Genomic DNA, 22,920 nt, shown 5'->3' with positions numbered 1-22,920 from the left:
CACATACAGAATAAAATGTCATTTCATTTTCATTGGCCATCACTGAATTATAACACCAAAAGTGAATTTTGTTTTTGTGTGATCTCTCCAGCTTTGCATGTTTGGCTGTTCATGTAAAAATTGATGTATCCGTGCCTCAGTTCCAGGTTCATCTCTTCGTCATCTTTCTGCCTTTTGTCTCAGTGGTTACTGTCCCACACAGTCTGTCTATCTTTCAAAGTCTGTGTTTGCAGCGTTTGAAAACCCAGTGACCATCATCCCTGTATTTGGCAATGGAGTTCCTTGGCTAGAAGAATCGGAAACAATCTTCTTTTTCCTTTCCACCCTGTAGATGCTTTGTACAGAACGTAGGCATTCACCGCCACCAAGTCCAGCATGTTGTAAAACACAGCTACTGGCCACTTGCTTGTTGCTGCTCGTACTGAATACATGCGCGCCATTCTAAACACTGACGTGGAGAATTCCTCTCCCTGTGCAGTGTCCTTTGCCAATGGAGGAAGTTCACGGCAAACGTTATTCACCATGCCCAGTAAAGTGAAGCAGTCTGTGTGACAGTGACAGTGAGGTGAAGAAATTGTCCATTGTGACATTTCTCCCGTCATCCAGAAATGACTCCATCAGACTCATGACCACGTTTTCTGCCAGCCTTCACCAAGAACTGTGCTGAAAGTTTCACTCCAGGAGAACACATGAACATAGATGTACAGCTGTTCTCGACCAAGGTTCATTGTCCATGCAGTATATTTACATTTACATTTACAGGATTTGGCAGACGCCCTTAGCCAGAGCGACTTACATAAGTGCTTTGAGACTCTGCAATGAATTTCCGATGCTAGCTCAATAAGGACCCCAGCTACGAATACTATCTCTGAGAACGCCATTGAGTAGTGCAGAATTTTTATTTTATTTTATTTTTTTAAAACACACACCAGAAAAAGAGTCGAGTAAGAATATAGAAGTTCTACGTCAGGTATTTCTGAAAAAGAAAAGTTTTGAGTCGTCGCTTGAAGACATTCAAGGATTCAGCTGTTCGGACATCTAGGGGGAGTTCATTCCATCAATTAGGTGCCAGGACAGAGAAGAGCCGAGATGCGTGTCTTCCTTGTGCTTTGAGGGGAGGTGGGACCAGTCGAGCAGTGCTGGAGGATCGGAGAGATCGTGGTGCAGAGCGGGGTGTGATGAGGTCCTTTAGGTAGGATGGTGCCAGAGAATTTTTGGCTTTGTATGCGAGCATCAGTGTTTTGAATCTGATGCGTGCAGCTACAGGAAGCCAGTGGAGGGAGCGCAGCAAAGGAGTGGTGTGGGAGAACTTGGGAAGGATGAAAACAAGACGAGCAGCTGCATTCTGAATCAGTTGGAGGGGACGGATGGCGCTCAGTGGTAAACCCGCTAGAAGCGAGTTGCAGTAGTCAAGGCGTGAGATGACGAGGGACTGGACGAGTATCTGGGTAGCCTGGGTGGAAAGAAATGGACGTATCCTCCTGATGTTAAAGAGGAGAAACCGACAAGAGCGAGAAAGACTGGTGATATGTGAGGAAAATGACAACCGATCATCTATGGTAACTCCAAGGTTTCTAGCAGAAACCGAAGGACGGATCAGGGAGTTGTCAAAGGAGATCGCAAGGTCCTGGAGGGGGGATGAGTCAGCCGGGATGTAAAGCAACTCAGTTTTACTAGTTTTGAGTTTTAGCTGGTGAGTGGTCATCCAAGATGAGATGTCTGCCAAGCATGTAGAGATCTTAGTGGAGACATGAGTGTCTGAGGGAGGGAAGGAGAGGATGAGTTGAGTGTCATCGGCATAGCAGTGGTAGGAGAAGCCATGTGAGGATATAACTTCGCCAAGAGATTTAGTGTAGAGGGAGAATAGGAGAGGGCCAAGAACCGAGCCCTGAGGGACACCGGTGGAAAGACAACGTGGAGTAGATGTGGATCCATTCCATGTCACTTGGTATATCGCATCCAAGCCGGACAAATTTGGGATCAAGTTCTGGATGGCCACGGATTTGGAGACCAAATACGTCTGCAACGTGTCCCCTAACTTGGGAAAGGACCCCAGTCACCAGAAAAGGGAGAGGCTGGCAGAGAACATGGTCATGAGTCTGATGGAGCCATTTCTGGATGACGGGAGAAATGTCACAACGGACAATTTCTTCACCTCACTGGCACTGTCACACAGACTGCTTCAGCGCAAAACAACACTACTGAGCACAGGGAATAAAGTTTGGTATGAACTTCCTCCAATTTCAAAGGACACTGCACAGCAAGAGGAATTCTCCGCGTCAGTGCTTAGAAGTGGCAGTGTCTCCTTGACAATTTATGCACCTAAAAAAACAAGATTGTGTGTGTTCTGAGTTCCTTGGACCAAGATGTGGCGATCTGTGAAGGCAGAAAGAGGAAACCCAACACGATAACAGACTATAACCACATGAAGGTATGTGAATGTGTGTATAATTTTACATCAGTGCTACAATGTTTTCTGATATGTACTATACAGGCCTATATAGAAAGAAGGTAGAAAAAAAGCAAATACACTCATGACTCTCTCTCTCTCTGCTGTTATAGTGTGGTGTAAATGTGTTGGACCAAATGGCGCGCATGTATTCCGTAAGAGCAGCAACATGCAGGTGGACAGTAGCTGTATTTTACAACATGCTGGACCTGGTGGTGGCAAATTCCTACGTTCTGTACAAGGCATGTACAGGGTGGGAAGGCAAAAGAAGATTATTTTTGAGTCATCTAGCCAAGGAACTCCATTGCCAATTTATGCCACAAAAGGCTATGGGGACAGAGGAAGGCTGCTGCTGTGCCAGGACTTGTATGGACAACTCAGTGTCAGGTACAGGAGAACTGCAACAGAAACCGCAGCAGGTTTACCAGTGCAAAGTGTTACAAATTCACTTGCGCCAAATGCAGGGATGATGGTCACTGGGTCTGCAAACACTGCAAAGTTTGAAACACTCAATTTTTTTTATAAATAAAACAGACTTGTGCTTCCATATATTTTGTGAATGTGTGTCTTTCATATTTGCAGGTCAGTCAGAATGTGGGATATTTGGTATAGATATGGCAGACTTTTGTGAAGGTTTCCATGTCACACACAGAGGTTTAGCCTGCCTTGGATTTTAGCTGCTCTGAGTAAAAAAATGCAAATGTGCCAGGCCTCACAGGTAATGGGTGTGTTTGCACAACAAAAGCAGGAGGACAATGGCCCAAGAAACTCTCAGCAGGGATGCTAGTAGGTGTTAGGCCCAGGGAATTTACGCAAATTTGCGTAGATTTGGCAGTTCTAGTGTTAAATGATCTAGCCGATCATTTATGTGAACTTTTACAGGCGGTTTTAGCAAATACACTCTCCGTGTACTTCACCATTAACTCTCCTCCTTCCCGCCTCTGTCTCCTCTCTTGTCCCTCCTCCTTACATCGTACTTCCTTCCACCCTCAGACACATACTCCCTTCTCATTGGTTCACCGGTTAGGTAATACACATTACACATTCCAATTATATTCTTACAATACCAAACAATATTATAACATTAAGCACAGAACAATACATGAACACATTTTTTCTTTATGTGCAGAATTGGTTAACCTTTCAATACTAGCATTATAAATCTAACCCTTTATTAAATTATATGAACTTATATTAACTATAATTATTTCTTCCACGGGTTACACTTACAGCACCTGGTATTCCCAGGAGGTCTCCCATCCAAGTACTGACCAGACCCTAACCTGCTTGGCTTCCGAGATCGGATGAGATCGGGCGTGTTCAGGGTGGTATGGCCGTAAGCGAGAGACGTGATCAAAAACAGCCCTTTTGCATTACACGCGTCTATACATGCCAGTTAGTCCCATTGGATCCTACTCCTGGTTTTTTTTTTTTTATCTGACTCACACTGCAGCACCACCATCCAATCGGCAGCGCCGGACCCACACCAAACATTCACCAAACTACTCAGCCGGCAGCCTACCACAATTATTCCATTCTTTCCGCATCCGCACACTTCCTTCTTTTTAACTCCTTTTCACTACCGCACAGGTTAATCGCCGCAAGTCCCCCGCCGGCAAACATTACTCCTTTGCCTACTGCATGCAGGCTTCTCTTAACGACCCTCTGTTATCAACTCCGCTAACAGCCACAAAATCTCCGCCGCACGAAGCCCACTGGTAGCTGCTGAATCACATGCTTCCCCAAAACGTCGCGCTGTCAGAACACTGGGAGCTACACACACCAACAAGTCCATACTGCAGACTGCAGCCAGAACAATTTTCTACATTCAAACATCGACGGCCTCTTCTCCCTAAAAATTCACCAGACCGCTTCTACCACCAGCAAAGAAGTTTCCATCCCTAATTCCTCTGTGATTCCCACTAACCTAAACATTAAGCTGGCATTGAAGGGTGTGAATTACCCCGGCCAATCTGTTCTTTTAAATACAGCTTTTAGCAAGTTTTGAAAGGAGAAGAGCAGAACTTGCTATGCCAATAATATCAAGTCTTCTGTGGCGAAGTGGTTTTTGCATAGAAAACAAAGCGGTCAGTTGAAGAGGAATAATATCAGTACTTTGTTTAAAACTGTGTGTAAAAAGCTGTCTCTTTATCATTAACAATAAGTTGTAAAACGTGAATGGGGAGTGACAGTCTTCAAGTTTGTGAGAAGATCGCGCCCTGGTGGAATAAAGGCACGAACAGCTTACAGCACCTAGAATTACCAGGAAGTATTTAGAGTAAAACGGTTTCTAAAAGCTGCCTTTATGAATGAGAGAAAAAAAAAATATATATATAAAATAGTAAAATGGAAGGGGAGTGCTAGATTCAAATTAATCGTGAAGTGGAGCGCCCCCTGTATAAAGTAAAAGTGAGAAAAGCTTACAGCACCTGGTATTCCCAGGTGGTCTCCCATCCAAGTACTAACCAGACCCTACCCTGCTTAGCTTCCAAAATTAGACGAGATCGGGCATGTTCAGAGTGGTATGGCCGTAAGCGAGAGATGCTACCAAAAACAGCCCTTTTGCATTACACGCCTCTATACATGCCAGTTAGTCCCATTGGATCCTACTCCTGTTTTTTTTTTTTTTTATCTGACTCACACTGCAGCCCCACCATCCAATCGGCAGCGCCGGACCCACACCAAACATTCACCAAACTACTCAGCCGGCAGCCTACCACAATTATTCCATTCTTTCCGCATCCGCACACTTCCTTCTTTTTAACTCCTTTTCACTACCGCACAGGTTAATCGCCGCACGTCCCCCGCCGGCAAACATTACTCCTTTGCCTACTGCATGCAGGCTTCTCTTAACGACCCTCTGTTATCAACTCCGCTAACAGCCACAAAATCTCCGCCGCACGAAGCCCACTGGTAGCTGCTGAATCACATGCTTCCCCAAAACGTCGCGCTGTCAGAACACTGGGAGCTACACACACCAACAAGTCCATACTGCAGGCTGCAGCCAGAACAATTTTCTACATTCAAACATCGACGGCCTCTTCTCTCTAAAAATTCACCAGACCGCTTCTACCACCAGCAAAGAAGTTTCCATCCCTAATTCCTCTGTGATTCCCACTAACCTAAACATTAAGCTGGCATTGAAGGGTGTGAATTACCCCGGCCAATCTGTTCTTTTAAATACAGCTTTTAGCAAGTTTTGAAAGGAGAAGAGCAGAACTTGCTATGCCAATAATATCGAGTCTTCTGTGGCGAAGTGGTTTTTGCATAGAAAACAAAGCGGTCAGTTGAAGAGGAATAATATCAGTACTTTGTTTAAAACTGTGTGTAAAAAGCTGTCTCTTTATCATTAACAATAAGTTGTAAAATGTGAATGGGGAGTGACAGTCTTCAAGTTTGTGAGAAGATCGCGCCCTGGTGGAATAAAGGCACGAACAGCTTACAGCACCTAGAATTACCAGGAAGTATTTAGAGTAAAACGTGTGTAAAAGCTGCCTTCATGAATGAGAGAAAAAAGAAATATATATATAAAATAGTAAAATGGAAGGGGAGTAATAGATTTAAATTAATCGTGAAGTGGAGCGCCCCCTGTATAAAGTAAAAGTGAGAAAAGCTTACAGCACCGGGTATTCCCAGGAGGTCTCCCATCCAAGTACTAAACAGACCCTACCCTGCTTTGCTTCCGAGATCAGACGAGATCGGGCGTGTTCAGGGTGGTATGGCCGTGAGCGAGAAAAACTACCAAAAACAGCCCTTTTGCATTACACGCCTCTATACATGCCAGTTTGTCCCATTGGATCCTACTCCTGTTTTTTTTTTTTTTTATCTGACTCACACTGCAGCCCCACCATCCAATCGGCAGTGCCGGAACCACACCAAACATTCACCAAACTACTCAGCCGGCAGCCTACCACAATTATTCCATTCTTTCCGCATCCGCACACTTCCTTCTCTTTAACTCCTCTTCACTACCGCACAGGTTAATCGCCGCACGTCCCCCGCCGGCAAACATTACTCCTTTGCCTACCGCATGCAGGCTTCTCTTAATGACCTTCTGTTATCAACTCCACTAACAGCCACAAAATCTCCGCCGCACGAAGCCCACTGGTAGCTGCTGAATCACATGCTTCCCCAAAACGTCGCGCTGTCAGAACACTGGGAGCTACACACACCAACAAGTCCATACTGCAGGCTGCAGCCAGAACAATTTTCTACATTCAAACATTGACGGCCTCTTCTCTCTAAAAATTCACCAGACCGCTTCTACCACCAGCAAAGAAGTTTCCATCCCTAATTCCTCTGTGATTCCCACTAACCTAAACATTAAATACAGCTTTTAGCAAGTTTTGAAAGGAGAAGAGCAGAACTTGCTATGCCAATAATATCGAGTCTTCTGTGGCGAAGTGGTTTTTGCATAGAAAACAAAGCGGTCAGTTGAAGAGGAATAATATCAGTACTTTGTTTAAAACTGTGTGTAAAAAGCTGTTTCTTTATCATTAACAATAAGTTGTAAAACGTGAATGGGGAGTGACAGTCTTCAAGTTTGTGAGAAGATCGTGCCCTGGTGGAATAAAGGCACGAACAGCTTACAGCACCTAGAATTACCAGGCAGTATTTAGAGTAAAACGTGTGTAAAAGCTGCCTTTATGAATGAGAGAAAAAAGAAATATATAAAATAGTAAAATGGAAGGGGAGTGATAGATTTAAATTAATCGTGAGGTGGAGTGCCCCCTGTATAAAGTAAAAGTGAGAAAAGCTTACAGCACGTGGTATTCCCAGGTAGTCTCCCACCCAAGTACTAACCAGACCCTACCCCGCTTAGCTTCCAAAATTAGACGAGATCGGGCATGTTCAGAGTGGTATGGCCGTAAGCGAGAGATGCTACCAAAAACAGCCCTTTTGCATTACACGCCTCTATACATGCCAGTTAGTCCCATTGGATCCTACTCCTGTTTTTTTTTTTTTTTTATCTGACTCACACTGCAGCCCCACCATCCAATCGGCAGTGCCGGAACCACACCAAACATTCACCAAACTACTCAGCCGGCAGCCTACCACAATTATTCCATTCTTTCCGCATCCGCACACTTCCTTCTCTTTAACTCCTCTTCACTACCGCACAGGTTAATCGCCGCACGTCCCCCGCCGGCAAACATTACTCCTTTGCCTACTGCATGCAGGCTTCTCTTAACGACCCTCTGTTATCAACTCCGCTAACAGCCACAAAATCTCCGCCGCACGAAGCCCACTGGTAGCTGCTGAATCACATGCTTCCCCAAAACGTCGCGCTGTCAGAACACTGGGAGCTACACACACCAACAAGTCCATACTGCAGGCTGCAGCCAGAACAATTTTCTACATTCAAACATTGACGGCCTCTTCTCTCTAAAAATTCACCAGACCGCTTCTACCACCAGCAAAGAAGTTTCCATCCCTAATTCCTCTGTGATTCCCACTAACCTAAACATTAAATACAGCTTTTAGCAAGTTTTGAAAGGAGAAGAGCAGAACTTGCTATGCCAATAATATCGAGTCTTCTGTGGCGAAGTGGTTTTTGCATAGAAAACAATGCGGTCAGTTGAAGAGGAATAATATCAGTACTTTGTTTAAAACTGTGTGTAAAAAGCTGTTTCTTTATCATTAACAATAAGTTGTAAAACGTGAATGGGGAGTGACAGTCTTCAAGTTTGTGAGAAGATCGTGCCCTGGTGGAATAAAGGCACGAACAGCTTACAGCACCTAGAATTACCAGGCAGTATTTAGAGTAAAACGTGTGTAAAAGCTGCCTTTATGAATGAGAGAAAAAAGAAATATATAAAATAGTAAAATGGAAGGGGAGTGATAGATTTAAATTAATCGTGAGGTGGAGTGCCCCCTGTATAAAGTAAAAGTGAGAAAAGCTTACAGCACGTGGTATTCCCAGGTAGTCTCCCACCCAAGTACTAACCAGACCCTACCCCGCTTAGCTTCCGAGATCAGACGAGATCGGGCGTGTTCAGGGTGATATGGCCATGAGCGAGAACCGCGAACAAAAACAGCCCTTTTGCATTACACGCCTCTATACATGCCAGTTAGTCCCATTGGATCCTACTCCTGGTTTTTTTTTTTTTATCTGACTCACACTGCAGCACCACCATCCAATCGGCAGCGCCGCACCCACACCAAACATTCACCAAACTACTCAGCCGGCAGCCTACCACAATTATTCCATTCTTTCCGCATCCGCACACTTCCTTCTTTTTAAGTCCTTTTCACTACCGAACAGGTTAATCGCCGCACGTCCCCCGCCGGCAAACATTACTCATTTGCCTACCGCATGCAGGCTTCTCTTAAAGACCCTCTGTTATCAACTCCGCTAACAGCCACAAAATCTCCGCCGCACGAAGCCCACTGGTTGCTGTTGAATCACATGCTTCCCCAAAATGTCACGCTGTCAGAACACTGGGAGCTACACACGCCAACAAGTCCATACCGCAGGCTGCAGCCAGAACAATTTTCTACATTCAAACATCGACGGCGTCTTCTCTCTAAAAATTCACCAGACCGCTTCTACCACCAGCAAAGAAGTTTCCATCCCTAATTCCTCTGTGATTCCCTCTAACCTAAACATTAAGCTGGCATTGAAGGGTGTGAATTACCCCGGCCAATCTGTTCTTTTAAATACAGCTTTTAGCAAGTTTTGAAAGGAGAAGAGCAGAACTTGCTATGCCAATAATATCGAGTCTTCTGTGGCGAAGTGGTTTTTGCATAGAAAACAAAGCGGTTAGTTGAAGAGGAATTATATCAGTACTTTGTTTAAAACTGTGTGTAAAAAGCTGTCTCTTTATCATTAACAATAAGTTGTAAAACGTGAATGGGGAGTGACAGTCTTCAAGTTTGTGAGAAGATCGCGCCCTGGTGGAATAAAGGCACGAAGAGCTTACAGCACCTAGAATTACCAGGCAGTATTTAGAGTAAAACGGTTTCTAAAAGCTGCCTTTATGAATGAGAGAAAAAAAAAAATATATATATAAAATAGTAAAATGGAAGGGGAGTGATAGATTTAAATTAATCGTGAAGTGGAGCGCCCCCTGTATAAAGTAAAAGTGAGAAAAGCTTACAGCACCAGGTATTACCAGGTGGTCTCCCATCCAAGTACTAACCAGACCCTACCCTGCTTAGCTTCCAAGATCAGACGAGATCGGGCGTGTTCAGGGTGGTATGGCCGTAAGCGAGAGATGCTACCAAAAACAGCCCTTTTGCATTACACGCGTCTATACATGCCAGTTAGTCCCATTGGATCCTACTCCTGTTTTTTTTTTTTTTATCTGACTCACACTGCAGCTCCACCATCCAATCGGCAGCGCCGGACCCACACCAAACATTCACCAAACTACTCAGCCGGCAGCCTACCACAATTATTCCATTCTTTCCGCATCCGCACACTTCCTTCTTTTTAACTCCTTTTCACTACCGCACAGGTTAATCGCCGCACGTCCCCCGCCAGCAAACATTACTCCTTTGCCTACTGCATGTAGGCTTCTCTTAACGACCCTCTGTTATCAACTCCGCTAACAGCCACAAAATCTCCGCCGCACGAAGCCCACTGGTAGCTGCTGAATCACATGCTTCCCCAAAACGTCGCGCTGTCAGAACACTGGGAGCTACACACACCAACAAGTCCATACTGCAGGCTGCAGCCAGAACTATTTTCTACATTCAAACATCGACGGCCTCTTCTCTCTAAAAATTCACCAGACCGCTTCTACCACCAGCAAAGAAGTTTCCATCCCTAATTCCTCTGTGATTCCCACTAACCTAAACATTAAGCTGGCATTGAAGGGTGTGAATTACCCCGGCCAATCTGTTCTTTTAAATACAGCTTTTAGCAAGTTTTGAAAGGAGAAGAGCAGAACTTGCTATGCCAATAATATCGAGTCTTCTGTGGCGAAGTGGTTTTTGCATAGAAAACAAAGCGGTGAGTTGAAGAGGAATAATATCAGTACTTTGTTTAAAACTGTGTGTAAAAAGCTGTCTCTTTATCATTAACAATAAGTTGTAAAACGTGAATGGGGAGTGACAGTCTTCAAGTTTGTGAGAAGATCGCGCCCTGGTGGAATAAAGGCACGAACAGCTTACAGCACCTAGAATTACCAGGAAGTATTTAGAGTAAAACGGTTTCTAAAAGCTGCCTTTAGGAATGAGAGAAAAAAAAAAATATATATATATAAAATAGTAAAATGGAAGGGGAGTGATAGATTTAAATTAATCGTGAAGTGGAGCGCCCCCTGTATAAAGTAAAAGGAAGAAAGGCTTACAGCACCTGGTATTCCCAGGAGGTCTCCCATCCAAGTACTAACCAGACCCTACGCTGCTTGGCTTCCGAGATCAGACGAGATTGGGCGTGTTCAGGGTGGTATGGCCGTAAGCGTGAGATCGTGCCAAAATCAGCCCTTTTGCATTACACGCGTCTATACATGCCAGTTAGTCCCATTGGATCCTACTCCTGGTTTTTTTTTTTTTTATCTGACTCACACTGCAGCCCCACCATCCAATCGGCAGCGCTGGACCCACACCAAACATTCACCAAACTACTCAGCCGGCAGCCTACCACAATTATTCCATTCTTTCCGCATCTGCACACTTCCTTCTTTTTAACTCCTTTTCACTACCGCACAGGTTAATCGCCGCACGTCCCCCGCCGGCAAACATTACTCCTTTGCCTACTGCATGCAGGCTTCTCTTAACGACCCTCTGTTATCAACTCCGCTAACAGCCACAAAATCTCCGCCGCACGAAGCCCACTGGTAGCTGCTGAATCACATGCTTCCCCAAAACGGCGCGCTGTCAGAACACTGGGAGCTACACACACCAACAAGTCCATACTGCAGGCTGCAGCCAGAACAATTTTCTACATTCAAACATCGACGGCCTCTTCTCTCTAAAAATTCACCAGACCGCTTCTACCACCAGCAAAGAAGTTTCCATCCCTAATTCCTCTGTGATTCCCACTAACCTAAACATTAAGCTGGCATTGAAGGGTGTGAATTACCCCGGCCAATCTGTTCTTTTAAATACAGCTTTTAGCAAGTTTTGAAAGGAGAAGAGCAGAACTTGCTATGCCAATAATATCGAGTCTTCTGTGGCGAAGTGGTTTTTGCATAGAAAACAAAGCGGTCAGTTGAAGAGGAATAATATCAGTACTTTGTTTAAAACTGTGTGTAAAAAGCTGTCTCTTTATCATTAACAATAAGTTGTAAAACGTGAATGGGGAGTGACAGTCTTCAAGTTTGTGAGAAGATCGCGCCCTGGTGGAATAAAGGCACGAACAGCTTACAGCACCTAGAATTACCAGGAAGTATTTAGAGTAAAACGGTTTCTAAAAGCTGCCTTTATGAATGAGAGAAAAAAAAAATATATATATATAAAATAGTAAAATGGAAGGGGAGTGATAGATTTAAATTAATCGTGAAGTGGAGCGCCCCCTGTATAAAGTAAAAGTGAGAAAAGCTTACAGCACCTGGTATTCCCAGGTGGTCTCCCATCCAAGTACTAACCAGACCCTACCCTGCTTAGCTTCCGAGATCAGACGAGATCGGGCGTGTTCAGGGTGGTATGGCCGTAAGCAAGAGATGCTACCAAAAACAGCCCTTTTGCATTACACGCGTCTATACATGCCAGTTAGTCCCATTGGATCCTACTCCTGTTTTTTTTTTTTTTTATCTGACTCACACTGCAGCCCCACCATCCAATCGGCAGCGCCGGTCCCACACCAAACATTCACCAAACTACTCAGCCGGCAGCCTACCACAATTATTCCATTCTTTCCGCATCCGCACACTTCCTTCTTTTTAACTCCTTTTCACTACCGCACAGGTTAATCGCCGCACGTCCCCCGCCGGCAAACATTACTCCTTTGCCTACTGCATGTAGGCTTCTCTTAACGACCCTCTGTTATCAACTCCGCTAACAGCCACAAAATCTCCGCCGCACGAAGCCCACTGGTAGCTGCTGAATCACATGCTTCCCCAAAACGTCGCGCTGTCAGAACACTGGGAGCTACACACACCAACAAGTCCATACTGCAGGCTGCAGCCAGAACAATTTTCTACATTCAAACATCGACGGCCTCTTCTCTCTAAAAATTCACCAGACCGCTTCTACCACCAGCAAAGAAGTTTCCATCCCTAATTCCTCTGTGATTCCCACTAACCTAAACATTAAGCTGGCATTGAAGGGTGTGAATTACCCCGGCCAATCTGTTCTTTTAAATACAGCTTTTAGCAAGTTTTGAAAGGAGAAGAGCAGAACTTGCTATGCCAATAATATCGAGTCTTTTGTGGCGAAGTGGTTTTTGCATAGAAAACAAAGCGGTGAGTTGAAGAGGAATAATATCAGTACTTTGTTTAAAACTGTGTGTAAAAAGCTGTCTCTTTATCATTAACAATAAGTTGTAAAACGTGAATGGGGAGTGACAGTCTTCAAGTTTGTGAGAAGATCGCGCCCTGGTGGAATAAAGGCACGAACAGCTTACAGCACCTAGAATTACCAGGAAGTATTTAGAGTAAAACGGTTTCTAAAAGCTGCCTTTATGAATGAGAGAAAAAAAAATATATATATATAAAATAGTAAAATGGAAGGGGAGTGATAGATTTAAATTAATCGTGAAGTGGAGCGCCCCCTGTATAAAGTAAAAGTGAGAAAAGCTTACAGCACCTGGTATTCCCAGGTGGTCTCCCATCCAAGTACTAACCAGACCCTACCCTGTTTAGCTTCCGAGATCAGACGAGATCGGGCGTGTTCAGGGTGGTATGGCCGTAAGCGAGAGATGCTACCAAAAACAGCCCTTTTGCATTACACGCCTCTATACATGCCAGTTGGTCCCATTGGATCCTACTAATGTTCTTTTTTTTTTTTTTATCTGACTCACACTGCAGCCCCACCATCCAATCGGCAGCGCCGGACCCACACCAAACATTCACCAAACTACTCAGCCGGCAGCCTACCACAATTATTCCATTCTTTCCGCATCCGCACACTTCCTTCTTTTTAACTCCTTTTCACTACCGCACAGGTTAATCGCCGCACGTCCCCCGCCGGCAAACATTACTCCTTTGCCTACTGCATGCAGGCTTCTCTTAACGACCCTCTGTTATCAACTCCGCTAACAGCCACAAAATCTCCGCCGCACGAAGCCCACTGGTAGCTGCTGAATCACATGCTTCCCCAAAACGTCGCGCTGTCAGAACACTGGGAGCTACACACACCAACAAGTCCATACTGCAGGCTGCAGCCAGAACAATTTTCTATATTCAAACATCGACGGCCTCTTCTCTCTAAAAATTCACCAGACCGCTTCTACCACCAGCAAAGAAGTTTCCATCCCTAATTTCTCTGTGACTCCCACTAACCTAAACATTAAGCTGGCATTGAAGGGTGTGAATTACCCCGGCCAATCTGTTCTTTTAAATACAGCTTTTAGCAAGTTTTGAAAGGAGAAGAGCAGAACTTGCTATGCCAATAATATCGAGTCTTCTGTGGCGAAGTGGTTTTTGCATAGAAAACAAAGCGGTCAGTTGAAGAGGAATAATATCAGTACTTTGTTTAAAACTGTGTGTAAAAAGCTGTCTCTTTATCATTAACAATAAGTTGTAAAACGTGAATGGGGAGTGACAGTTTTCAAGTTTGTGAGAAGATCGCGCCCTGGTGGAATAAAGGCACGAACAGCTTACAGCACCTAGAATTACCAGGAAGTATTTAGAGTAAAACGGTGTGTAAAAGCTGGCTTTATGAATGAGAGAAAAATATATATATATATATATAAAATAGTAAAATGGAAGGGGAGTGATAGATTTAAATTAATCGTGAAGTGGAGCGCCCCCTGTATAAAGTAAAAGTGAGAAAAGCTTACAGAACCTGCGATTCCCAGGTGGTCTCCCATCCAAGTACTAACCAGACCCTACCCTGCTTAGCTTCCAAGATCAGACGAGATCGGGCGTGTTCAGGGTGGTATGGCCATAAGCGAGAGACGCTACCAAAAACAGCCCTTTTGCATTACACGCCTCTATACATGCCAGTTGGTCCCATTGGATCCTACTCCTGGTTTTTTTTTTTTTTTTTATCTGACTCACACTGCAGCCCCACCATCCAATCGGCAACGCCGGACCCACACCAAACATTCACCAAACTACTCAGCCGGCAGCCTACCACAATTATTCCATTCTTTCCGCATCCGCACACTTCCTTCTCTTTAACTCCTTTTCACTACCGCACAGGTTAATCGCCGCACGTCCCCCGCCGGCAAACATTACTCCTTTGCCTACTGCATGCAGGCTTCTCTTAACGACCCTCTGTTATCAACTCCGCTAACAGCCACAAAATCTCCGCCGCACGAAGCCCACTGGTAGCTGCTGAATCACATGCTTCCCCAAAACGTCGCGCTGTCAGAACACTGGGAGCTACACACACCAACAAGTCCATACTGCAGGCTGCAGCCAGAACAATTTTCTATATTCAAACATCGACGGCCTCTTCTCTCTAAAAATTCACCAGACCGCTTCTACCACCAGCAAAGAAGTTTCCATCCCTAATTCCTCTGTGACTCCCACTAACCTAAACATTAAGCTGGCATTGAAGGGTGTGAATTACCCCGGCCAATCTGTTCTTTTAAATACAGCTTTTAGCAAGTTTTGAAAGGAGAAGAGCAGAACTTGCTATGCCAATAATATCGAGTCTTCTGTGGCGAAGTGGTTTTTGCATAGAAAACAAAGCGGTCAGTTGAAGAGGAATAATATCAGTACTTTCTTTAAAACTGTGTGTAAAAAGCTGTCTCTTTATCATTAACAATAAGTTGTAAAACGTGAATGGGGAGTGACAGTTTTCAAGTTTGTGAGAAGATCGCGCCCTGGTGGAATAAAGGCACGAAGAGCTTACAGCACCTAGAATTACCAGGCAGTATTTAGACTAAAACGGTGTGTAAAAGCTGCCTTTATGAAAGAGAGAAAATAAAAATATATATATAAAATAGTAAAATGGAAGGGGAGTGATAGATTTAAATTAATCGTGAAGTGGAGCGCCCCCTGTATAAAGTAAAAGTGAGAAAAGCTTACAGCACCTGGTATTCCCAGGTGGTCTCCCATCCAAGTACTAACCAGACCCTACCCTGCTTAGCTTCCGAGATCAGACGAGATCGGGCGTGTTCAGGGTGGTATGGCCGTAAGCGAGAGACGCTACCAAAAACAGCCCTTTTGCATTACACGCCTCTATACATGCCAGTTGGTCCCATTGGATCCTACTCCTGGTTTTTTTTTTTTTTTTTATCTGACTCACACTGCAGCACCACCATCCAATCGGCAGCGCCGGACCCACACCAAACATTCACCAAACTACTCAGCCGGCAGCCTACCACAATTATTCCATTCTTTCCGCATCCGCACACTTCCTTCTCTTTAACTCCTTTTCACTACCGCACAGGTTAATCGCCGCACGTCCCCCGCCGGCAAACATTACTCATTTGCCTACCGCATGCAGGCTTCTCTTAACGACCCTCTGTAATCAACTCCGCTAACAGCCACAAAATCTCCGCCGCACGAAGCCCACTGGTAGCTGTTGAATCACATGCTTCCCCAAAACGTTGCGCTGTCAGAACATTGGGAGCTACACACACCAACAAGTCCATACTGCAGGCTGCAGCCAGAACAATTTTCTACATCCAAACATCGACGGCCTCTTCTCTCTAAAAATTCACCAGACCGCTTCTACCACCAGCAAAGAAGTTTCCATCCCTAATTCCTCTGTGATTCCCACTAACCTAAACATTAAGCTGGCATTGAAGGGTGTGAATTACCCCGGCCAATCTGTTCTTTTAAATACAGCTTTTAGCAAGTTTTGAAAGGAGAAGAGCAGAACTTGCTATGCCAATAATATCGAGTCTTCTGTGGCGAAGTGGTTTTTGCATAGAAAACAAAGCGGTCAGTTGAAGAGGAATAATATCAGTACTTTGTTTAAAACTGTGTGTAAAAAGCTGTCTCTTTATCATTAACAATAAGTTGTAAAACGTGAATGGGGAGTGACAGTCTTCAAGTTTGTGAGAAGATCGCGCCCTGGTGGAATAAAGGCACGAACAGCTTACAGCACCTAGAATTACCAGGCAGTATTTAGAGTAAAACGTGTGTAAAAGCTGCCTTTATGAATGAGAGAAAAAAGAAATATATAAAATAGTAAAACGGAAGGGGAGTGATAGATTTAAATTAATCGTGAGGTGGAGTGCCCCCTGTATAAAGTAAAAGTGAGAAAAGCTTTCAGCACGTGGTATTCCCAGGCAGTCTCCCATCCAAGTACTAACCAGACCCTACCCCGCTTAGCTTCCGAGATCAGACGTGTTCAGGGTGGTATGGCCATAAGCGAGAGACGCTACCAAAAACAGCCCTTTTGCATTACACGCCTCTATACATGCCAGTTGGTCCCATTGGATCCTACTAATGTTTTTTTTTTTTTTTTTTTATCTGACTCACACTGCAGCCCCACCATCCAATCGGCAGCGCCGGACCCACACCAAACATTCACCAAACTACTCAGCCGGCAGCCTACCACAATTATTCCATTTTTTCCGCATCCGCACACTTCCTTCTCTTTAACTCCTTTTCACTACCGCACAGGTTAATCGCCGCACGTCCCCCGCCGGCAAACATTACTCCTTTGCCTACTGCATGCAGGCTTCTCTTAACGACCCTCTGTTATCAACTCCGCTAACAGCCACAAAATCTCCGCCGCACGAAGCCCACTGGTAGCTGCTGAATCACATGCTTCCCCAAAACGTCGCACTGTCAGAACACTGGGAGCTACACACACCAACAAGTCCATACTGCAGGCTGCAGCCAGAACAATTTTCTACATTCAAACATCGACGGCCTCTTCTCTCTAAAAATTCACCAGACCGCTTCTACCACCAGCAAAGAAGTTTCCATCCCTAATTCCTCTGTGATTCCCACTAACCTAAACATTAAGCTGGCATTGAAGGGTGTGAATTACCCCGGCCAATCTGTTCTTTTAAATACAGCTTTTAGCAAGTTTTGAAAGGAGAAGAGCAGAGCTTGCTATGCCAATAATATCGAGTCTTCTGTGGCGAAGTGGTTTTTGCATAGAAAACAAAGCGGTCAGTTGAAGAGGAATAATATCAGTACTTTGTTTAAAACTGTGTGTAAAAAGCTGTCTCTTTATCATTAACAATAAGTTGTAAAACGTGAATGGGGAGTGACAGTCTTCAAGTTTGTGAGAAGATCGCGCCCTGGTGGAATAAAGGCACGAACAGCTTACAGCACCTAGAATTACCAGGAAGTATTTAGAGTAAAACGGTTTCTAAAAGCTGGCTTTATGAAAGAGAGAAAAAATATATATATATAAAATAGTAAAATGGAAGGGGAGTGCTAGATTTAAATTATTTGTGAAGTGGAGCGCCCCCTGTATAAAGTAAAAGTGAGAAAAGCTTACAGCACCTGGTATACCCAGGAGGTCTCCCATCCAAACACTAACCAGACCCTACCCTGCTTAGCTTCCGAGATCAGACGAGATCGGGCGCGTTCAGGGTGGTACGGCCGTAAGCGAGAGATGCTACCAAAAACAGCCCTTTTGCATTACACGCCTCTATACATGCCAGTTGGTCCCATTGGATCCTACTAATGTTCTTTTTTTTTTTTATCTGACTCACACTGCAGCCCCACCATCCAATCGGCAGCGCCGGACCCACACCAAACATTCACCAAACTACTCAGCCGGCAGCCTACCACAATTATTCCATTCTTTCCGCATCCGCACACTTCCTTCTCTTTAAGTCCTTTTCACTACCTCACAGGTTAATCGCCGCACGTCCCCCGCCGGCAAACATTACTCATTTGCCTACCGCATGCAGGCTTCTCTTAACGACCCACTGCTATCAACTCAGCTAACAGCCACAAAATCTCCGCCGCACGAAGCCCACTAGTAGCTGCTGAATCACATGCTTCCCCAAAACGTCGCGCTGTCAGATCACTGGGAGCTACACACACGAACAAGTCCATACTGCAGGCTGCAGCCAGAACAATTTTCTACATTCAAACATCGACGGCCTCTTCTCTCTAAAAATTCACCAGACCGCTTCTACCACCAGCAAAGAAGTTTCCATCCCTAATTCCTCTGTGATTCCCACTAACCTAAACATTAAGCTGGCATTGAAGTGTGTGAATTACCATGGCCAACCTGCTCTTTTAAATACAGCTTTTAGCAAGTTTTGAAAGGAGGAGAAGAGCAGACCTTGCTATGCCAATAATATCGAGTCTTTTGTGGTGAAGTGGTTTTTGCATAGAAAACAAAGCGGTGAGTTGAAGAGGAATTATATCAGTACTTTGTTTAAAACTGTGTGTAAAAAGCTGTCTCTTTATCATTAACAATAAGTTGTAAAACGTGAATGGGGAGTGACAGTCTTCAAGTTTGTGAGAAGATCGCGCCCAGGTAGAATAAAGGCACGAACAGCTTACAGCACCTAGAATTACCAGGCAGTATTTAGAGTAAAACGGTGTGTAAAAGCTGCCTTTATGAATGAGAGAAAAAAAATATATATATATAAAATAGTAAAACGTAAGGGGAGTGATAGATTTAAATTAATCGTGAAGTGGAGTGCCCCCTGTATAAAGTAAAAGTGAGAAAAGCTTACAGCACCTGGTATTCCCAAGAGGTCTCCCATCCAAGTACTAACCAGACCCTACCCTGCTTGGTTTCCGAGATCGGATGAGATCGGGCGTGTTCAGGGTGGTATGGTCATAAGCGAGAGACGCTACCAAAAACAGCCCTTTTGCATTACACGCGTCTATACATGCCAGTTAGTCCCATTGGATCCTACTCCTGTTTTTTTTTTTTTTATCTGACTCACACTGCAGCCCCACCATCCAATCGGCAGCGCCGGACCCACACCAAACATTCACCAAACTACTCAGCCGGCAGCCTACCACAATTATTCCATTCTTTCCGCATCCGCACACTTCCTTCTTTTTAACTCCTTTTCACTACCGCACAGGTTAATCGCCGCACGTCCCCCGCCAGCAAACATTACTCCTTTGCCTACTGCATGTAGGCTTCTCTTAACGACCCTCTGTTATCAACTCCGCTAACAGCCACAAAATCTCCGCCGCACGAAGCCCACTGGTAGCTGCTGAATCACATGCTTCCCCAAAACGTCGCGCTGTCAGAACACTGGGAGCTACACACACCAACAAGTCCATACTGCAGGCTGCAGCCAGAACTATTTTCTACATTCAAACATCGACGGCCTCTTCTCTCTAAAAATTCACCAGACCGCTTCTAGCACCAGCAAAGAAGTTTCCATCCCTAATTCCTCTGTGATTCCAACTAACCTAAACATTAAGCTGGCATTGAAGGGTGTGAATTACCCCGGCCAATCTGTTCTTTTAAATACAGCTTTTAGCAAGTTTTGAAAGGAGAAGAGCAGAACTTGCTATGCCAATAATATCGAGTCTTCTGTGGCGAAGTGGTTTTTGCATAGAAAACAAAGCGGTCAGTTGAAGAGGAATAATATCAGTACTTTGTTTAAAACTGTGTGTAAAAAGCTGTCTCTTTATCATTAACAATAAGTTGTAAAATGTGAATTGGGAGTGACAGTCTTCAAGTTTGTGAGAAGATCGCGCCCTGGTGGAATAAAGGCACGAACAGCTTACAGCACCTAGAATTACCAGGCAGTATTTAGAGTAAAACGTGTGTAAAAGCTGCCTTTATGAATGAGAGAAAAAAGAAATATATAAAATAGTAAAATAGAAGGGGAGTGATAGATTTAAATTAATCGTGAAGTGGAGCGCCCCCTGTATAAAGTAAAAGTGAGAAAAGCTTACAGCACCTGGTATTCCCAGGTGGTCTCCCATCCAAGTACTAACCAGAACCTACCCTCCTTAGCTTACGAGATCAGACGAGATCGGGCGTGTTCAGGGTGGTATGGCCGTAAGCGAAAGATGCCACCAAAAACAGCCCTTTTGCATTACACGCGTCTATACATGCCAGTTAGTCCCATTGGATCCTACTCCTGCTTTTTTTTTTTTTTTATCTGACTCACACTGCAGCACCACCATCCAATCGGCAGCGCCGGACCCACACCAAACATGCACCAAACTACTCAGCCGGCAGCCTACCACAATTATTCCATTCTTTCCGCATCCGCACACTTCCTTCTTTTTAACTCCTTTTCACTACCGCACAGGTTAATCGCCGCACGTCCCCCGCCGGCAAACATTACTCCTTTGCCTTCTGCATGCAGGCTTCTCTTAATGACCCTCTGTTATCAACTCCGCTAACAGCCACAAAATCTCCGCCGCACGAAGCCCACTGGTAGCTGCTGAATCACATGCTTCCCCAAAACGTCGCGCTGTCAGAACACTGGGAGCTACACACACCAACAAGTCCATACTGCAGGCTGCAGCCAGACCTATTTTCTACATTCAAACATCGACGGCCTCTTCTCTCTAAAAATTCACCAGACCGCTTCTACCACCAGCAAAGAAGTTTCCATCCCTAATTCCTCTGTGATTCCCACTAACCTAAACATTAAGCTGGCATTGAAGGGTGTGAATTACCCCGGCCAATCTGTTCTTTTAAATACAGCTTTTAGCAAGTTTTGAAAGGAGAAGAGCAGAACTTGCTATGCCAATAATATCGAGTCTTCTGTGGCGAAGTGGTTTTTGCATAGAAAACAAAGCGGTCAGTTGAAGAGGAATAATATCAGTACTTTGTTTAAAACTGTGTGTAAAAAGCTGTCTCTTTATCATTAACAATAAGTTGTAAAACGTGAATGGGGAGTGACAGTCTTCAAGTTTGTGAGAAGATCGCGCCCTGGTGGAATAAAGGCACGAACAGCTTACAGCACCTAGAATTACCAGGAAGTATTTAGAGTAAAACGTGTGTAAAAGCTGCCTTTATGAATGAGAGAAAAAAGAAATATAAAAAATAGTAAAATAGAAGGGGAGTGATAGATTTAAATTAATCGTGAGGTGGAGTGCCCCCTGTATAAAGTAAAAGTGAGAAAAGCTTACAGCACGTGGTATTCTCAGGCAGTCTCCCATCCAAGTACTAACAAGACCCTACCCCACTTAGCTTCCGAGATCAGACGAGATCGGGCGTGTTCAGGGTGGTATGGCCATAAGCGAGAGCGGCGAACAAAAACAGCCCTTTTGCATTACACGCCTCTATACATGCCAGTTAGTCCCATTGGATCCTACTCCTGTTTTTTTTTTTTTTTTTATCTGACTCACACTGCAGCCCCACCATCCAATCGGCAGCGCCGGACCCACACCAAACATTCACCAAACTACTCAGCCGGCAGCCTACCACAATTATTCCATTCTTTCCGCATCCGCACACTTCCTTCTCTTTAACTCCTTTTCACTACCGCACAGGTTAATCGCCGCACGTCCCCCGCCGGCAAACATTACTCCTTTGCCTACTGCATGCAGGCTTCTCTTAACGACCCTCTGTTATCAACTCCGCTAACAGCCACAAAATCTCCGCCGCACGAAGCCCACTGGTAGCTGCTGAATCACATGCTTCCCCAAAACGTCGCGCTGTCAGAACACTGGGAGCTACACACACCAACAAGTCCATACTGCAAGCTGCAGCCAGAACAATTTTCTACATTCAAACATCGACGGCCTCTTCTCTCTAAAAATTCAGCAGACCGCTTCTACCACCAGCAAAGAAGTTTCCATCCCTAATTCCTCTGTGATTCCCACTAACCTAAACATTAAGCTGGCATTGAAGGGTGTGAATTACCCTGGCCAATCTGTTCTTTTAAATACAGCTTTTAGCAAGTTTTGAAAGGAGAAGAGCAGAACTTGCTATGCCAATAATATCGAGTCTTCTGTGGCGAAGTGGTTTTTGCATAGAAAACAAAGCGGTCAGTTGAAGAGGAATAATATCAGTACTTTGTTTAAAACTGTGTGTAAAAAGCTGTCTCTTTATCATCAACAATAAGTTGTAAAACGTGAATGGGGAGTGACAGTCTTCAAGTTTGTGAGAAGATCGCGCCCTGGTGGAATAAAGGCACGAACAGCTTACAGCACCTAGAATTACCAGGAAGTATTTAGAGTAAAACGGTTTCTAAAAGCTGCCTTTATGAATGAGAGAAAAAAAATATATATATATAAAATAGTAAAATGGAAGGGGATTGATAGATTTAAATTAATCGTGAAGTGGAGCGCCCCCTGTATAAAGTAAAAGTGAGAAAAGCTTACAGCACCTGGTATTCCCAGGTGGTCTCCCATCCAAGTACTAACCAGACCCTACCCTGCTTAGCTTCCAAGATCAGACGAGATCGGGCGTGTTCAGGGTGGTATGGCCGTAAGCGAGAGATGCTACCAAAAACAGCCCTTTTGCATTACACGCCTCTATACATGCCAGTTGGTCCCATTGGATCCTACTAATGTTCTTTTTTTTTTTTTTATCTGACTCACACTGCAGCC

The 22,920-nt window shown here is 44.6% G+C and overlaps 13 non-coding genes and 4 pseudogenes across 13 annotated transcripts; all 17 read right to left on the bottom strand.

Annotated features, from left to right (window-relative positions):
- Positions 1-3,672: 3,672 nt before the first annotated feature.
- Positions 3,673-3,791, bottom strand: LOC125736335 (5S ribosomal RNA). The gene has a single exon (XR_007395616.1). It is a non-coding gene; the product is annotated as a 5S ribosomal RNA (ribosomal RNA).
- A 1,075-nt stretch (positions 3,792-4,866) lies between these two features.
- On the bottom strand, positions 4,867-4,985 carry LOC125731108 (5S ribosomal RNA). Its single transcript, XR_007391395.1, has one exon. It is a non-coding gene; the product is annotated as a 5S ribosomal RNA (ribosomal RNA).
- Positions 4,986-6,060: 1,075 nt separating this feature from the next.
- LOC125736057 (5S ribosomal RNA) lies at positions 6,061-6,179 on the bottom strand. The gene has a single exon (XR_007395340.1). It is a non-coding gene; the product is annotated as a 5S ribosomal RNA (ribosomal RNA).
- A 1,024-nt stretch (positions 6,180-7,203) lies between these two features.
- On the bottom strand, positions 7,204-7,322 carry LOC125732006 (5S ribosomal RNA; annotated as a pseudogene).
- A 1,025-nt stretch (positions 7,323-8,347) lies between these two features.
- On the bottom strand, positions 8,348-8,466 carry LOC125731542 (5S ribosomal RNA; annotated as a pseudogene).
- A 1,076-nt stretch (positions 8,467-9,542) lies between these two features.
- Positions 9,543-9,661, bottom strand: LOC125735978 (5S ribosomal RNA). The gene has a single exon (XR_007395262.1). It is a non-coding gene; the product is annotated as a 5S ribosomal RNA (ribosomal RNA).
- Positions 9,662-10,739: 1,078 nt separating this feature from the next.
- Positions 10,740-10,858, bottom strand: LOC125736786 (5S ribosomal RNA). Its single transcript, XR_007396054.1, has one exon. It is a non-coding gene; the product is annotated as a 5S ribosomal RNA (ribosomal RNA).
- Positions 10,859-11,936: 1,078 nt separating this feature from the next.
- Positions 11,937-12,055, bottom strand: LOC125736614 (5S ribosomal RNA). The gene has a single exon (XR_007395889.1). It is a non-coding gene; the product is annotated as a 5S ribosomal RNA (ribosomal RNA).
- A 1,077-nt stretch (positions 12,056-13,132) lies between these two features.
- LOC125732781 (5S ribosomal RNA) lies at positions 13,133-13,251 on the bottom strand. Its single transcript, XR_007392149.1, has one exon. It is a non-coding gene; the product is annotated as a 5S ribosomal RNA (ribosomal RNA).
- A 1,081-nt stretch (positions 13,252-14,332) lies between these two features.
- LOC125730722 (5S ribosomal RNA) lies at positions 14,333-14,451 on the bottom strand. Its single transcript, XR_007391014.1, has one exon. It is a non-coding gene; the product is annotated as a 5S ribosomal RNA (ribosomal RNA).
- A 1,079-nt stretch (positions 14,452-15,530) lies between these two features.
- On the bottom strand, positions 15,531-15,649 carry LOC125736602 (5S ribosomal RNA). Its single transcript, XR_007395878.1, has one exon. It is a non-coding gene; the product is annotated as a 5S ribosomal RNA (ribosomal RNA).
- Positions 15,650-16,723: 1,074 nt separating this feature from the next.
- LOC125732280 (5S ribosomal RNA) lies at positions 16,724-16,832 on the bottom strand (annotated as a pseudogene).
- A 1,078-nt stretch (positions 16,833-17,910) lies between these two features.
- On the bottom strand, positions 17,911-18,029 carry LOC125730514 (5S ribosomal RNA). Its single transcript, XR_007390825.1, has one exon. It is a non-coding gene; the product is annotated as a 5S ribosomal RNA (ribosomal RNA).
- Positions 18,030-19,108: 1,079 nt separating this feature from the next.
- LOC125736426 (5S ribosomal RNA) lies at positions 19,109-19,227 on the bottom strand. Its single transcript, XR_007395705.1, has one exon. It is a non-coding gene; the product is annotated as a 5S ribosomal RNA (ribosomal RNA).
- Positions 19,228-20,297: 1,070 nt separating this feature from the next.
- On the bottom strand, positions 20,298-20,416 carry LOC125729990 (5S ribosomal RNA). Its single transcript, XR_007390366.1, has one exon. It is a non-coding gene; the product is annotated as a 5S ribosomal RNA (ribosomal RNA).
- A 1,072-nt stretch (positions 20,417-21,488) lies between these two features.
- LOC125731741 (5S ribosomal RNA) lies at positions 21,489-21,607 on the bottom strand (annotated as a pseudogene).
- Positions 21,608-22,685: 1,078 nt separating this feature from the next.
- Positions 22,686-22,804, bottom strand: LOC125733531 (5S ribosomal RNA). Its single transcript, XR_007392874.1, has one exon. It is a non-coding gene; the product is annotated as a 5S ribosomal RNA (ribosomal RNA).
- Between the last annotated feature and the right edge of the window lie 116 nt (positions 22,805-22,920).

Source organism: Brienomyrus brachyistius, chromosome 2 (assembly GCF_023856365.1).
Source record: "Brienomyrus brachyistius isolate T26 chromosome 2, BBRACH_0.4, whole genome shotgun sequence".
NCBI lineage: Eukaryota > Metazoa > Chordata > Actinopteri > Osteoglossiformes > Mormyridae > Brienomyrus > Brienomyrus brachyistius.
The sequence above is the reverse complement of the archived record's forward strand: the minus strand, read 5'-3'. Positions and strand labels throughout refer to the sequence as shown.